This window comes from Ovis canadensis, chromosome 3, assembly GCF_042477335.2.
Source record: "Ovis canadensis isolate MfBH-ARS-UI-01 breed Bighorn chromosome 3, ARS-UI_OviCan_v2, whole genome shotgun sequence".
Lineage (NCBI taxonomy): Eukaryota > Metazoa > Chordata > Mammalia > Artiodactyla > Bovidae > Ovis > Ovis canadensis.
In genome coordinates, this window is record NC_091247.1 from 48116680 (window position 1) to 48135371 (window position 18692).

Consider the following 18692-nt stretch of genomic DNA (forward strand, 5'->3'; position numbering starts at 1 on the left):
TGATGCCATCCAGCCATCTCATCCTCGGTCGTCCCCTTCTCCTCCTGCCCCCAATCCCTCCCAGCATCAGAGTCTTTTCCAATGAGTCAACTCTTCACATGAGGTGGCCAAAGTACTGGAGTTTCAGCTTTAGCATCATTCCTTGCAAAGAAATCCCAGGGCTGATCTCCTTCAGAATGGGCTGGTTGGATCTCCTTGCAGTCCAAGGGACTCTCAAGAGTCTTCTCCAACACCACAGTCAGTTCAAAAGCATCAATTCTTCCGCACTCAGCCTTCTTCACAGTCCAACTCTCACATCCATACATGACCACAGGAAAAACCATATCCTTGACTAGACGGACCTTAGTTGGCAAAGTAATGTCTCTGCTTTTGAATATACTATCTAGGTTGGTCATAACTTTGCTTCCAAGGAGTAAGAGTCTTTTAATTTCATGGCTGCAGTCACCATCTGCAGTGATTTTGGAGCCCCCCAAAATAAAGCCTGGCACTATTTCCACTGTTTCCCCATCTATTTCCCATGAAGTGATGGGACCAGATGCCATGATCTTTGTTTTCTGAATGCTGAATGCTGTTTAAAAACCAACTTTTTCGCTCCCCTCTTTCACTTTCATCAAGAGGCCTTTTAGCTCCTCTTCACTTTCTGCCATAAGGGTGGTGTCATCTGCATATCTGAGGTTATTGATATTTGTCGTGAAGCTCTTTTTTGTACAGTTCTTCTGTGTATTCTTGCCACATCTTCTTAATATCTTCTGCTTCTGTTAGGTCCATGCCATTTCTGTCCTTTATCGAGCCCATCTTTGCATGAAATGTTCCCTTGGTATCTCTAATTTTCTTGAAGAGATCTCTAGTCTTTCCCATTCTGTTGTTTTCCTCTATTTCTTTGTATTGATCACTGAGGAAGGCTTTCTTATCTCTCCTTGCTATTCTTTGGAACTCTGCAATCAGATGCTTACCTTTTTCCTTTTCTCTTTTGCTTTTCACTTCTCTTCTTTTCATAGCTATTTGTAAGGCCTCCTCAGACAGCCATTTTGCTTTTTTGCATTTCTTTTCCATGGGGATGGTCTTGATCCCTGTCTCCTGTCACGAACCTCATTCCGTAGTTCATCAGGCACTCTATCTATCAGATCTAGGCCCTTACATCTATTTCTCACTTCCACTGTATAATTAAAGGGATTTTATTTAGGTCATACCTGAATAGTCTAGTGGTTTTCCCTACTTTCTTCAATTTAAGTCTGAATTTGGCAATAAGGAGCTCATGATCTGAGCCACAGTCAGTTCCTGGTCTTGTTTTTGCTGACGGTATAGAGCTCCATATTTGGCTGAAAGAATAGAATCAATTTGATTTTGGTGTTGACCATCTGTTGACATGCTTTTACAAAAGCAAAAAACTTACTTCGGAGTTGTATATGTGTAAGTTTTTGGACTTCACCTCTCGCTGCAATCTGTCAGCTTATTCTGACTCTTTTGTATCCCGATTCTCATACTGGCTGACTGAGATCTTGAGCAAGTTACTAAAATATATCTTAGCTTTCACTTCTGTAAAATGCTCTTTTTTATAATATATATCAGTTCAGTTCAGTTCAGTTCATTCGCTCAGTTGTGTCTGACTCTTTGCGACCCCATTAATTGCAGCACGCCAGGCCTCCCTGTTTATCACCCCTCCAGTGAGCCCTGAGGGAACACAGGGTGGAACAGGATTCTCGTTATCTAGCAGTCATCTAGATCTGCAACTGAAGAAGGCAATGGCAACCCACTCTAGTACTCTTGCCTGGAAAACTCCATGGATGGAGGAGCCTGGTGGGCTGCAGTCCATGGTGTCACAAAGAGTCGGACACAATTGAGCGACTTCATTTCCACTTTTCACTTCGATGCATTGGAGAAGGAAATGGCAACCCACTCCAGTGTTTTTGCCTGGAGAATCCCAGGGATGGTGGAGCCTGGTGGGCTGCCATCTATGGGGTCACACAGCTGGACATGACTGAAGCATCTTAGCAGCAGCAGCAGATCTGCAGCTATGCTCTATGGTGAGCCCTGAGAAAACTCAGGATGTGGTTACACAGGATACTGGTCCCAGACAGTTGAGTTGCAGATCAAAGGAATGATTTCAGTGAGCCCAGACTCTTGCATACTCCTATGCATACAAATGTGCTAAATTCTTTACTTTGAGATATGTTGTCTTTAATTAACAGTAATCTTTTGATTTTCTGACATCTGGTCTTCATTGCAAAAAATCCTATGAATCCTGGCTCCTCCCTTCTCTCTTTCTAGCAGTCCTTTAGAGCTATCTGAGAAGCTGCCTCTTTAAGTCCCCAGTTTTGTCCACCATATAAAATTCTCAATTTGAAGGGTGTGCATTGTTTTGAGTCGACACTATCTACCCTTATTTTCAGTCAATAGTGGAAGTATTCCATAGAGCACACAAAAGAAATATTCTTTATTTAGAAAGTGGTTATCAATATTACTCAAAAATCCACTCTGTGCTTCTCCCTTTTGTCTAATGTCACATGTCTGAATTTCTGAGTCCAATTTTCAAGCCCTACAAAACACAATTTATCAAAAATAAAATGATATAAAGAAAAATAAATGGAGAAAGGAGGGAAAATAAAGAAAAATGGATATGGATTGGAAGAGAAGAAAAGAAGAAGAGAATTAGAGTGACAGAGAGAGAGAGAGAAAAAGAACAACGAAACCGAATTTTTGGTTATCTCTAGGGTCTATATTTCATTAAAGCTTTTCTGAATAAACCACACATGATATAGTCTTTCTCTGGTTAATAAAGAATAATCTCAAATCCCCTTCAGTTCATTTGCTCAGTAGTGTCTGACTCTTTGCGACCCCATTGATTGCAGCATGCTAGGCCTCCCTGTCCATCACCAACTCCCAGAGTTTACTCAAACTCATGTCCATTGAGTTGGTGATGCCATCCAACCATCTCATCCTCTGTTGTCCTCTTCTCTTCCTGCCTTCAATCTTTCCCAGCATCAAGGTCTTTTCAAATGAGTCAGTTCTTCACATCAAGTGGCCAAATTGTTGGAGTTTCAGCTTCAGGATCAGTCTTCAGCAAATCCTCTTAAAAATCCAAGAAAAATTACTATAAATATCTTTTTCATGATAGGCCAAAACGACTCATGCTATATTATGAGAGTTTAAGGAAAACAAGTGTCAGTTTTACGTTTCAGTAGCATAGCTGACAGCAAGTTATTTACTAGTGAGACAAAACAACCTGTACACTTTCCTGAACAACACATAGAACAGAAAAGTGATTAAGTGGTATTGTTACTGCTGGAGGGTTGAACAGCAAAGTCAATTGAGATCAATGTCTGAATATAAGTTTCATAACAGAAGGTTATTTATGCACAGAAGATAGTACATTGCTACTGTCTTTTATTTTTATTCTTCACTTTATGCATGGGAAAGTTATACATAACAGGAACCTCTGATCTGTGGCTTCCAGTACAGCAATACACAAAGACTAACTGAATCTTTGATTTACTGATACATTCAACAAACTTTTACTAAGTGTAGAGATTGTACAATACATGCTGGGCACTGAACAAATGCAATTCAAACAGATTTTTGTATTTATCAAATTCCTTTTTATAAGTATTGTTTAATTGATTATCAAAATAAATATGTGAGGCTATACCAAAATATTTCCATTCATATAGTTAATGTGTAACAGTTGTAATAACTCCTGTCTTTGAATAAGTTATACAATCAAGACTGGAGCTTAGGTCCTCTGATTCTATATTTCACAGCTATGCTTATAATTTCCATCTTCCTTATTACAGTGTGCTAAAGCTCCGTATCTTCCTTTATGGAGGGAAGACCTCTAAGACTAACTTCTGCTAATTAAATGCTGACATCAGCAGATAATGAATCAGAGAAAAGATAAGAAAAGGCATTTAAAAAGATTTGATAGCTCACAGGCCAGTAGGATGTGGTTATTACCTGATCAAATTAGTTATCATCTCTAAGAAATATTGCATCTCTCTAAAGTGGTAGGCTGCTTGCAGGGCATAGAATACAAAGTAGAGACATAAAGAACCTTTTTGAAGCTCATTCCAGAGTTGTGCTAAGCCTTGAGGTACCTTGGGCCAAGAATTTGATTTACCTTTTCTGTTTCTACTAAAATTATTTGCATAAAGCTATCCTCAGTTTATCTCATGCATATGCCACTAAACATTTAAACTCACACCATTATCCCCTATTTAAAAAGACCTTCTATGAAAAGCAAACAGAATGATGAATGCCATTGTCTTCCTATGCACTGGTCCTTATGTGCTATCCTCTTATCAGTAAAATTTTAAACTGACACCTTGAGTATAATTTGGCTTTCCACACTACAACCCTTGCCTATAAGGTCACTTTGCATTACATAGGTTGTTCCTTACTGTCTGTAGATCAATAAGGAGGAATCAAACACTTGCTGAAGACATAACAAAAATCAGTGTCCTTGCCTTTAAATGTGCATAAACTTACACAAAAATGGAATTTGGAAAACATGTGACATTAAATCTTGTATTTCAACAAAAGTAATTATGGTTTTGGATCATGAATTTAAAATCATTATAATCAAAACATTTTTCCCAGTGAGAAATAAGTTTATTTCTATAGCATAAATGTCTGTGCTTCAAGATTTGATGAAATCTTGGAAAGCATTTTTTGCCTCCTGCTTGTTGTAGAATCATTTTCCCTGCAAAAGTTGTAGAGATGCTTGAAGAAGTGGTAGTTGGCTGATGAGTTTTTATTTTTTATTTTTTTTGCTACAAGTTTGCCTTTGGGAAATGCTTTGGAACTTCTTCACAGTCCAACCACTGAGCTGGTCATTGCCAGTTGTATAAAATCCACTTTTTGTCACATGTCACAATCTGATTGAGAAATGTTCTTTGTTGAGTAGAATAAGAGAAGACAATACTCCAAATTGATGATTTTTTTTATTTTCAGGTACGCATTTATTGAGCTTTTTCACCTTTCCAATTTGCTTCAAATGTTGAATGACTGTAGAATTCAGTTGATGTTGAATTCTTCAGCAAATTCTCACATAGTTTTAAGAGGATCAGCTTTGATGATTGCTCTCAGTTAGTCATTATCAACTTCCCATGGCTGGCCACTGTACGCCTCATCTTCAAGGATCTCATCTCCTTTCCAAAACTTCTTGAACCACCACTGTCCTTTACGTTAATTAGCAGTCCCTGGGCCAAGTGTGTTGATGTTGCAAGTTGACCCTGTAGCTTTATGACCTATTTTGAACTCAAATTAAAAAAAAACAAACACTCAATTTTCTTTTTGTCTAACAGCAGTTCCCTAGTCTAAAATGCATATAAAATAAATAGCAAGTAATAAGTCATCAGCAAAAAATAATAAAGCAAGGAATGTGCATTAAAACGATGTGTAACATAACCACATTTATTTAAGAATGCATTCCAATATCAAACAGCAACGCAAAACCACAATTATTTTTCCACCAACCTAATAGATCCCTTTTCATTTTATCTATTTCAAAGTGGCTAAAGTTATAGACCATAAACACAGACAACTTGGAGTTGAAAATTATCTCAGAAAACATGCTAATTTATGAAATGGCCAACTAATTGTTCCTATAATATAATGTTGTTAAGATGTTTAAATGAGATAACATCATCTGACATGGCACAGTGTGTTCACAAATCACCATCAGTTGCTTCAGCACTGCCCTTGCGGGAATGAAGATACCCATAAGACTCAGACAACTCTTTGTCTTCACTCTAGGCCTCATCATTGACCCCAGAAGATTAGATGTAGAACTATGAAAGTCTTGTTTCTCCTGGTGAGAACATCATTCTTTCTCAATATTCCCATATCATCAACTATGATACTACTCAGTTTCAAGAAAATGCAATAACTTGAACTTGAACACATATTCTCCCCATTATGTGCTAGGCTCAGTAGCTTCAGTCGTGTCCAACTCTTTGTGATGTTATGAACTGTATCCCACTAGCTTCCTCTCTCTATGGGATTTTCTAGGCAAGAATTCTGGAGGGGGTTGCCAGGGGATCTTCCCAACTCAGGGACTGAACTCACATCTCCTGCATTGCAGGGAGATTCTTTACAGCTTAGCCACCAAGGAAGCCCCATTATATGCTATATACAGCCTAATTTGAGTCCCACTCCTTCCTCTGCTCTTTAGCCTATGTCCTCATCCGCAGATTACCCAATTATTTCTGTGCATATCTCATTCATGAAATCAGGCTGCCCTTGGATAAAATAGATTCCTTGGAAATCTTTTCATGATGCAGATGTCTTTCCTTTGTCTATTTTCTCTTATGCCAATTCATAGAAATCCTGGAGGTAAGCAGAGTTTTCCTTGTTATTTCCAGGTTACAAAAAATAGAAGTAGTCAGGTAGAAATAAGTATATCCTCTTCATACTTATTCTATATTTTCACCTTTGTATATCAATATTGAACTTCCCAGGTGGCTCAATGGTAAGGAATACACCTGCCAATGCAGAAGATGTGGGTTTAATCCCTGGGTTGGGAGGATTCCTGGAGAAGGAAATGGCAACTCACTCCAGTATTGTTGCCTAGGAAGTCCCATGGACAGAGGAGCCTGGTAGGCTAAAGTTCATGGGGTCACAAAACAGAGTCAGACATAGCTAACCAACTAAACAACAAAAATATCAATATTAGTCTTACTTCTCTCTTGTGTCTATGATAACAATCCTCTAATCATGAACAAGATGCTATCTCTTCTAACAAACTCAAAAACCTAAACCAGCAATTTTGCTCAATCTTTTCTCTGTTATCAAAGTTTTCCTCTTAGCTGGATAATTCATGTGTGTATTCTGTAATATTTCTATTTTTTTACCACAAAGGGGAAGGAAGCTACTTATTTCTGTACCTTTCCAGTCACTTCTCATTCTCTGTTACCTGCATTAGCACAGATTTTCAAGAACAATCTGTAAACACTGTCTCTACTACTTTCTTTTTCCCATTCTTTCTTGAACTTCATACACAATTTTACAATTTAGTGTCACAGTTTAAAAGAAACTGTCAGTGTTATGCCTTTTGTCAATTCTTCAACTTCATCTTTACCTTTCCTCACTGTATTTGATCACGTGAGCCCATTCTTCTTGTAACACTTTTTTCACTTGGTGACTAATGCTTTATTCTTTTCTTCCTTCATCCTGTCTAATGCCTATTCTGCCTTTTCACAATTTTTATTATTTATTTTTCTCTATTGCCTACAGGTGAGTAATTGACCCTTCAGTTTGCTCTAAAGATTACAACTGAGGGATCAGCCCTACAATTCAGCTGGCTTCCCAGACTGAAGTGCTTTAAGCTGTCATTGACTTCTTTATTTCTCTTTCATCTCACAGCTCATCCATCAGTATGTGTAGTTGCTTTATATCTCACACACACACACACAAACCTACTCTCTTCCACTTGTATATCATTGCCTAGTTCATGGCCAAGATATTCACCTGAATAATTGAGGGAAGTTTCTGACAAGTCTCTCCATCCTTTTCTTGCTTCACTTTCTCGAACTTTTGTCCCATGTTTATATACAGCAGGCAGAGAGGGACTTTGATAATGCCATTTCTCTGCTGAAAAGTGAAAGTGAAAGTCGCTCAGTCATGTCCAACTCTTGGAGACCCCATGGATATACAGTCCACGGAATTCTCCAGGCCAGAATACTGGAGTGGGTAGGTAGCCTATCTCTTCTCCAGCAGTTATCCCAACCCAGGAATCGAACTAGGGTCTCCTGCATTGCAGGTGGATTCTTTACCAACTGAGCTATCAGGGAAGTCCATACAATGGTGGTAGATAAACAAACAAACAAACAAACAAACAAATTAGTCCTTTTGTTCATAAAAGGTGTACACACTTTTCTATTTCTTAGCAGTCACTCTTCTAATATAGATCAATATTATTAATGCTTAGATTCCTATGAGAACATTTTCATGTTTGATTCTTTTTATACCACTCTCCACACAGCCTAATCTAGCTTAAGAACAAATCTCATCATGCCAACCATACCATTTTTGTGCTGAAAACCTAATAGTGACTGCTTGCTAACCTCAGATAAGTTTTAAAGTTCCTAATCTGATCAGTTCAAGCTCTTAATAATCAGTTTGCCTTTTTATCCTGAACTTTTAATACAATTTCTCCACAGTCACCCCCTAAACAAACAAGCAAGCAGAAAAAAAAAAAAAAGAAGAAGAAGATTTCAGGGCTCTAATCCTCCTTAACTAATTTTAGTCATCTGGTTATTATTTCCGGTACTATAGACATATATTGATAATTGTATTTTTCTCTGTCCAAAATCTCTCCTATTCCCTTTTTTGCTTTTGTATCCTGATAACTCCTGTTTTAAGATCTCTTCTCGGAATCCCACAGCAACATAAAGGCTGTTGCAGTCCCCATAAACTGACAGATTTACTCTCTAGTGTGTACTCAAGGTACCCTGGTCACTCTCCCGGAAGTCACTTACTGCCAATACTGTGTACCGATTGTCATATTACTGCAAATCCCTTGAGGCCAGAAAGTATATGTTGCTTCAGGTAGATTTCTAGTACTTGGTACAGTACTTGGATTAGAGCAAGTATTTTATATTTATACAAAAAGGGAGGTAAGTAAATAAATGAGTGATGAATGAGAAATAATGGAATTTGGTAAGACTTTATATACATAATAGAAATATATATAATATATTATATATTAGCTATATATATTAGCTATATATAACATATTAATTTGTATATTATATAAATGTATATATTAAAAAACAATTTCACCATCAAATATATTGAACTTTATTCCTTGTTTCAGAGAGGGCAATGGCAACCCACTCCAATACTCTTGCCTGGAAACTCCCATGGACAGAGGAGCCTGGTAGGCTGCAGTCCATGGGGTCACACAGAGTTGTACAGGACGGAAGTGATGTAGCAGCAGCAGCAGCATTCCTTCTTTATAATTTTGCTCTACTTAATAAGTATTTAATTAATGATTTCTAAATGTTCGGTAATGAGATTAGGACTTGCTTGGCCCTAGATAATTCTAAGACAGTTGTCAGTCCTTAGATAATTAGGGTGGATCTTAGATAATTTCTCCCTTTAAATCTCTGTCTACTGAGATTTATGTGTCATATTTTGTCATTATCATCTTGAAGCTTCATCCTACCCTAACCCTGACTATATCATGCAATAGCTAACATTTAATAAAACGGATTTTTTTTTGGTGTTGTTGAATGAGTAAGTATATCTTTTTTCCTGTTTATATAAGAAAGAGACATATATTTCAGCCAAGGGAACTTGGTTGAGAGATTTTTTTTTTACTAGAAAAAAATGTTTATTATAATTTAAAAATCATTTAATAAAATGTCTTATATATAAATATAAGTAGTTTATTATTACAGTTCTAAAGGATCCATCTTTGCCTTCAGCATAAATTGGAATTACAAGTTATCTTGCTTGGAAAAATGAGAGAATACCACTTCTATTCTAATTTATTGTTTCATATAGAACTGTCCTTGGATCAGTTCTTATTATGGGAATTTTGCATGATGATATTCTGGTTTCTGATTTACCAATTCACTCTACTTAAAAATATTGCCACATAAATAATTTATAGAAATAAAAAGCAAATACAAGATTCATGTAATTGTGTGCTGGTGAAAAAGTATGCTCTTCAGTTGTCACTGTTTTTAATTTTCCCATCATCTTTTTTCAGACGACTGCTACTTAATACTGGAAAACAATTTTATTCAATTTGATGTGTCAGCTTTTTATAATATAGGCACACCACCTTCTACTGTGCTTCAGTTCATCACATTTTGCAAATGTCATGTTTTTTACAGATGGAAGGTTTGTGGTAACTCTGCCTCAGGCCAGTCAGTTGGTGCCATTTTTCCAGCAGCATTTGCTCACTTTATGTCTTTGTGTCACATTTTGGTAATTCTCACAGTATTTCACACTTTTTCATTATTATATTGTTAAGGTGATCTGTTATCAATGATTTTTGATGTTACAATTGCAAAAAGATTACTCATTCAAGGCTCAGCTCACTGTAATTTTTAGCAATACATTTTAAAAATTAAATATACATTATTTTTTAGATATAATGCTATTGTGCAGTTAATAGACTACAATATAGTGTAAGCACAACTTGTATATGCACTGGAAAAAAATTATGTGACCCACTTTATTGTGATATTTACTTTATTCCAGTGGTCTGAAACTAAATATGGAGTATCTCTGAGGTATGCTTATTATTATACTGTAATTAACAAAAATGTTTGCTACTATTAACACTTTCTCTATTGGACACTATTCAGAAAACAACTCAGTTATCTAATAAGAGCAAGAAAAACATTTTCCCTGAAGCAAACTTAAGGGCAAAAAAGGCCCTTAGAATAACAGGGAAATGCTGAGAATATATATGTAGTAGCTAAATATACTGCTTAGCATATATATATATATATATATATATGTTAAGAATATTGATATATATATATATATCCTAAGAACAGTTTAACTCTGATTGTTTAAGCATAGTAAATTGTCAAATGAGCTAAAGAAATTTAGAGTTTTCTTTCAATGTCATTGAAACGTCCAACTTTCTATAAAAATTAGTTAAGCCACAGCCAGATTCATCAAACTCAACCTATTATGTTATCTGCCTATTTCACAGGAGTGGTGGGAAATAATTAAAATGGCCACAGGGAACTTATAAATAAGTAGCTGAATGAAACAAAAGTAAAAAAAAATTACATTTTTAGTTAAGCAAAGGGAATTATTGTGAATCTTGAGTTACTTCTGATATTTTTCATAAAACTCTCCCCTTCCTCCTTTTCAAATTATTGAACTTTCATATTATTGGTAAAGGTGATGCCACTTTTTAAGGTAAATTTATAAACTTATTAAACAGTCTGCAATCAATATTACTAAATAGCAGGTGTAAGCCATGGCTTAAATTACTCATAATGTAATTTTAAAAGTCTAACATAAAAACTCAGCTTTCACAGATGTTTGAGTTGAAAGCTTCCACTTATCAGTCTCACTTTAATTGCAACCAAATTAAAATATTTGACTTATGAGGCCCATGCTCATTATGATTTGGCTGCTCCACTGGGAATGATAAAAATCTCACCAATATTTTTACTATATATGTGCTCAGCTGTGCCAGACCCTGCAACCCCATGGACTATAGCCCACCAGCCTTCTCTGTCTATGGGATTTTCCCAGCAATAATACTGGAGTGGGTTGTCATTTTCTTCTCCAGGAATCAAACCCACATCTCATGCACTGACATGTAGATTCTTTACCACTGAGCCGCCTGGGAAGTATAGCATTTTTACTGCTACTGCTGCTAAGTCACTTCAGTCCTGTCCGAGTCTGTGCGACCCCACAGATGGCAGCCCGCGAGGCTCCCCCATCCCTGGGATTCTCCAAGCAAGAACACTGGAGTGGGCTGCCATTTCCTTCTCCAATGTATAGAAGTGAAAACTGAAAGTGAAGTTGCTCAGTCATGTCGGACTCTTGATGACCCCATGGACTGCAGCCTACCAGGCTCCTCCGTCCATGGGATTTTCCAGGCAAGAGTACTGGAGTGGGGTGTCATTGCCTTCTCCAAGCTTTTACTACTTTACCGCAAAATTTCCCTGGTGGCTTAGAGGGTAAAGGATCAGCCTGCAACGTGGGTAAACCCACAGGTTCGATTCCTGGGTCAGGAAGATCCCCTGGAGAAGGAAATGGCAACCCACTCCAGTACCCTTGCCTGGAAAATTCCATGAATGGAGAAGCCTGGTAGGCTACAGTCCATGGGGTCGTAAAGAGTCAGACACAACTGAATGACTTCACTTTCACTTTCTTTCACCTCAAAACTAGGACGGGGATGGAGCAAGATCCTGGACATGGTAGAAAGCTGATATTCATAAAGTGGGCTGCTGTTAACTGCCCTAAACCTTTAAAATCTTGTTTGTATTCTACTGAACAACATGAATGTGAACATGAACATGAACCTGAATGTGATATATCTCTTAAGCTTTGAACATAGTTTCATTGAACTGCTGAATCTTATACCATTAAATCATTATACTACTCTTCTTAGCCAGTGACTTTTCTTTCACTCCTTTTCAAACTTTGCTTGTATGATACTGATTTTTGTTCAGTATTTGATTCAAAGATATACCCTTTAAAATTTTTCTTTTTAATTTGGCTTCAGGAATTTTTATTTAATTTATTTTTTTCCTTTTTTTAATTAATTATTTATTTATTTATTTTACAATATTGTATTGGTTTTGCCATACATCAACATGAATCCATCACAGGTGTACATGTGTTCTCAATACTGAACCCCCCTCCCACCTCCCTCCCCATACCATCCCTCTGGGTCATCCCAGTGCACCAGCCCCAAGCATCCTGTATCCTGCATTGAACCTAGACTGGTGATTCGTTTCTTACATGATATTATACATGTTTCAATGCCATTATCCCAAATCATCCCACCTTCTCCCTCTCCCACAGAGTCCAAAAGACTGTTCTATACATCTGTGCCTCTTTTGCTGTCTTGCATACAGGGTTATCGTTACCATCTTTCTAAATTCCATATATATGTGTTAGTATGCTGTATTGGTGTTTTTCTTTCTGGCTTACTTCACTCTATATAATCAGCTCCAGTTTCATCCACCTCATTAGAACTGATTCAAATGGATTCTTTTTAATGGCTGAGTAATAGGACATTTCACTCCAAAACAATGAATTTCACCTTTTTCTCAAGGGCACACAGAACCTTCTCCAGGATAGGTCACATCCTGGGCCATAAATCTAGCCTTGATAAATTCAAAAAAAATTGAAATCATTCCTAGCATCTTTTCTGACCACAATGCAGTAAGAGTAGATCTCAATTACAGGAGAAAAACTATTAAAAATTCCAACATATGGAGGCTGAACAACACGCTTCTGAGTAACCAACAAACCACAGAATAAATCAGAAATCAAAATATGCAGAGAAACAAATGAAAATGAAAACACAATAACCCCAAACCTGTGGGACACTGTAAAAGAAGTGCTAAGGAGAAAGTTCTTAGCAATACAGGCGTACCTCAAGAAACAAGAAAAAAGTTAAATAAATAACCTAACTCTACACCTAAAGCAACTAGAAAAGGAAGAAATGGAGAACCCCAGGGTAAGTAGAAGGAAAGAAATCTTAAAAATTAAGGCAGAAATAAATGCAAAAGAAACAAAAGAGACCATAGCAAAAAGCAACAAAGTCCAAAGCTGGTTCTTTGAAAGGATAAATCGAATTGACAAACCAATAGCCAGACTCATCAAGAAACAAAGGGAGGAAAATCAAATCAATAAAATTAGAAATGAAAATGGAGAGATCACAACAGACAACACAGAAATACAAAGGATCATAAGAGACTACTATCAGCAATTATATGCTATTAAAATGGACAACATGGAAGAAATGGACAAATTCTTAGAAAAGTACAACTTTCCAAAACTGAACCAGGAGGAAATAGAAAATCTTAACAAACCCATCACAAGCACGGAAATTGAAACTGTAATCAGAAATCTTCCAGCAAACAAAAGCCCAGAAATTCTTTTTTAATCCCCTGAAATTAATTTAGCAACAGAGCTACTCCTGAAACAAAAGTTATATTGGCAATTATAATTGGTAAAGAAAGTGAAAGTGAAGTCGCTCAGTCATGTCCGACTCTTTGCAACCCCATGGACTGTAGCCTACCAGGATCCTTCGTCCATGGGATTCTCCAGGCAAGAGTACTGGAGTGGGGTGCCATTTCCTTCTCCAGGAGATCTTCCCAACCCAGGGATCGAACCCAGGTCTCCCGCATTGCAGGCAGATGCTTTACCATCCGAGCCACCAGGGACCTTGAAAGTGAAGAAATTTGAAAGCCAAGAAACAAACCTCCAAGTCCAGCTATCCTGCATCTACCCAGAGTCTTTTTGTATTGAATCTCTTGGATTATCTCTGTTTTACCATGCTGAGGAAAAGGAAGCAGTTTCTTCTTACTCTCCTCAGTATAGTATGTCTCATCTACCAGTTTCCATTTCCATAGCTTTTATTTCTATCATCTTTGACTTCCCCAGTGGTCTAGTGGTTAAGGCTCTGTGCTTCCACTGCTGGGAATGTGGGTTTTATCCCTGGTCATGGAACTAAAATCCCACATGTTATGTGATGTGCCCAAAACTTAAAAAAAAAAAAAAAAATTAGTGCTTCCCTGGTGGCTCAAATGGTGAAGAATCTGCCTGCAATGTGGGAGACCCAGCTTCAATCCCTGGGTCAGGAAGATCCCCTGGAGAAGGGAATGGCAACCCACTCCAGTATTTTTGCCTGGAGAACTCCATGGACAGAAGAGCCTGTCGTTCTGCAGTCCATGGGGTCACAAAGAGTGGCACATGACTGAACGACTAACACTCTCATCTTCTTTGTGGGTACATCATCTGACTTTCACACTAGACAATGAGCTTCCTTTTCTTTATCCTTGTAACAAAGCCTAACACTATGTACATAATCAGTAGATATTGTATAAGTAATCTAAAAAATAAATGAACAAAAATATTAACAAACTAATGGCATCACTCACATTTTAATAGAATAATATTGGTTTTTTCAAAAGGTTTGTCCCATTTTTACTGTAGGATGGCTCTGGTAGTTCTTAGTTGTCTTTAACTTCATTTGAAGCAATTTTGTTAGAGTGTATTGTGGCAGCTGTCATATCAGTATGCATTTTTTAAAAGCTTAACAAAATTTGTGAATTTTTGTGAACCCATTTTAATACTGAAAATGGAAGGAAAAAAGCAATAGCATATTATGCTTTATTGTTTCAAGAACGGTAAAAATGCAACTGAAACACACAAAAGAGATTTGCACAATGTATGGAAAATATGCTGTGACTGATTGAACATTTAAAAAGCAGTTTGTGAAGTTTTGTGTGGGAGATTTCTCACTGAAAAATGTTCCATGTTTGGAATGACCAGCTGAAGTTAACAGAATTGAATCGAGACACAAATTGAGAAGAATCAATATTTTATCATGAAGGAGATAACTGACATACTTAAAATATCCAAATCAAGTGTTGAAAATCATTTGCACCAGGTTGGTTATATTCTTTTTTTGATGTTTGAGTTTCACGCATGTTCAGTTGCTCATTTGTGTCTGACTCTTGCGACCCCATGGTCTGTAGCCTGCCAGGATCCTCTGTCCATATAATTTTCCAGGCAAGAATCCTGGAGTGGATTGCCATTTTCTTTTCCATATAAATTAAGAAAAAATAAAAAAGCGCCTTTTTGACAAATCAATTCTCTATTGAAATGTAACAAAAACGTTCTGTTTTTAAAACAAATTGTGACAGGGGATGAAAAGTGGATACTGTACAATAATGTAGAGTGGAAGACATCACAGGATAAATGAAATGACCATCACTAACCACACCAAAGGCCGTTCTTCATCCAAAGAAGGTGATGTCATGTATATGATTGGATTGAAAAGGAGTCCTCTGTTATGAAATTCTTTTGAAAAGCCAAACAGTTAATTCCATCAAGTACTGCTCCCAATTAGATCAACTGAAAGCAACACTTAATGAAAATCATCTGGAATTAGGCAATAGAAAAATGTATAATCTTCTACCAGGATTACACAAGACTGCATGTTTCTTTGATGACCAAGCAAAACTAATATAGCTTGACTGGGAAGCTCTGATTCATCTGCCATATTCACCAGACATTGCATCTTCAAATTTCCATTTATTTTCATCTTTACAAAATTCTGTTCATGGAAAAATTGTCAGTTCCCCGGAAGACTTAAAAGGCACTTGGAAAAGTTTTTTGCTTAAAAAGATAAAAAGGGAAGACAGAATTATGTAGTTGCCTTAAAGAATGGCAGAAAGTAGTGGAACAAAATGGTAAATATGCTGTTCAGTAAAGTTCTTGGTGAAAGTGAAAAATGTCTTTTATTTTTACTTAAATAAGGTGAAGGAACTTTCTTGCCAACCAAAAATATTTGGCCAACCAATATTTGCCAAAAGTAACCTTTCTTTAGTAGTTGGGAGGAGGAAACAAAAGTGGGGAAATAAGAAAAAAATGTTATATCTGGAAACTGGTCACAGAATTTGGATTAAAACTCAAATTGAGACTGCTAATCAATTGCTAAAGTAAGCAACCAATTAATATGTATTAGGTTTTATGATAGGGACTTCTATTTTGCTAATATTAGTTTAGCCTAGTAAAAAGAATTATTTTTATTTTTAAAAGATAATATAGTTTTTACTATGAAACTTTTTGGTCATCAGACCACTTTGCATTGTCCATGGATTCTTCCTTCAGTGTGATAGATTATCTCCATTTCATACAAAGAAATACAGAAAAATAAAACTTTTTTTGCTCTAAATCCACAAATAACAAGGAAAGATTGGAACACGGTGATCTTGTATCTTAAAAAATATATGACCACCAAAAAATAGGTATTTCCATTCTAATGGGAAACAACTAAGGAAATATAGTACCCAACACTCTGGGAGAAATAAATTTTCCTTCAGCAGGCTGGTGATGCATATCCTACAAAATTAACTACTGTAAAGTTGATCAATAAAGCCAATCTTTTAAATAGATAATTTCTAATTGTAGAGGAAGTATTTATTCCGTAGACTTGGATTATTGAACTCACTTGTAATTAAGAGTAAATCTTAGCAAGAAAACCTCACAAAGAATTGGTATCTGCTTGGTTGCTTTGTACTATTTATCAGGGCAGAGGAATTTATACATATACACCAATCTTACATGTCCCCATTTGAGAACAATTTGAGACAGTGAAAAGAAAATATTTGGTTAGAAGAAAACACAAATTGTATAAAGAAAAAAAAAACTACAACAACACTTCACATTCTGTTCAGAAAATGCCTGGAGTTCCCTGATAGCTTAGCTAGTAAAGAATCTGCCTCCAATGCAGGAGACCTGGATTTGATCCCTGGGTTGGAAAGATCCCCTCGAGAAATTAATGGCTACCCATTCCAGTATTCTGGCCTAGAGATTTCCAGGTTCATGGGGTAGCAAACAGTTGAACACCACTGAGTGACTTTCACTTTGAAATGCTTTTATATATATGAGATGTAATCACTGCATGAAATTTTTGAGAGCTATAATCTTGATGCGTCTATTTCAGACTAATAGTCTGAAGAGTGAAACTACAGTTTTGGACAAAAACTACTTTTGTACTATGTTTGAGCTCATGTTTTAAGTTTGAGTTTACTGTTAGTTTGTGTTTTTGTTTGTTTTGGCAGTTAAAGGTTATTGATTTGACAACAATAGTCTTGGGAAAAATCACAGGTATACATTTAAAAGACTGAAAATAGCTTCGTATTACTCTCAGGGTTATTTCAATGCCTCCAAAGTTGTCTCTAAATACTAATTCAGGCCTTTTCCCAAACTGTTTGAAAGTCTTTGATCTGGGTATATTTTTTGAAGATGTAATGATTGTGCCAAATAACCTGGCAATAGGAGAAAAAAAATCACAAATGCTTAGCTAATTGTTTCTTTGGTCAAACTTGTCCTTTCACCCTTGGTGTGTTTCAGAAGGAAACTTGTGTTAATAAATCAGTCTGTAGGCTCACATATATAAGAGTGACTATTTCTCCAACATTCAAAAATTTATCAACTCCTATTACGAAATACATTTCCCATAAATCTTTCCATATTAAAAATCAGTTTTCAGCACTGATGTTTTCTATTCTCATCCTTTAATCTCACTGTCTAATGAAAACGATTTTTTCTTATCAATGTTTAATAAGAGTATGTCCTCTGCCATGCTCATGATATCTCTTCATGATGGATTCTAATCCCATAGAAGTAGAATATTTGCCCTTACATCTGCTACTGAAATTTATCTTTTAATTTAGCATTTCTTTGTTAATAGCTCAATATCTATCATGGTTTGCACTATTTTCCAGACATAATTTTTCATAGACCAAATTATATCAGTCATAAATCCCAATTTGAAATATGTTATTAAAAGATGCTGCTACTAATTAGGACTTTCTTTCATCTGTTAAGTTTAGAATTTAAATCCCTAAGAGATATAATATAAAATCAATATTCAATTTGCTGAAATTATGTTCACAAATATTTCTCATTGTGTGTTTTCTCATAAAAATAAGTAATTGCAGCAACTGAGCCATTGACTGCTTTGTTCATCAAACTACCTGTGAGCCCTGTGTGTCTCCGGAAGCCTCCCAATCCTCTTGTCAGGGTTAGGTGTTCCTCTGCTGTCACTTATTCCCCATGTGGTCCTTGTCACTCTGAATTATAATTGCTCTTTTACTTCTCTGTATCCCCCATTAGACTAACGCTGTTCACAAGAAGAAATTATGCCTGTTAAATCCCAAATGTCTGATACAAGTGTTACAGTTTCTGTTTAATAAATGTTTGCATGGAAAAAAATTAATATCAATTAAAGTCAATTAGGAAATTAAGAAAATATGTAATGAATCACATGTGCATGGTCTGCTGTTTTCTGGTACTAATGATTTGTATTTTATGAGAAAATGAGAAAATATTATAATTTAACCAATTTTATGGAGGAAAATATAGCTGTCTTCATCTAATCATACAAATAACATTCTTCCACTGAGAGTAAACACGCTCTCTCACACACACACACACACACACAAAGAGTGTGTTTTTTTTAAAGA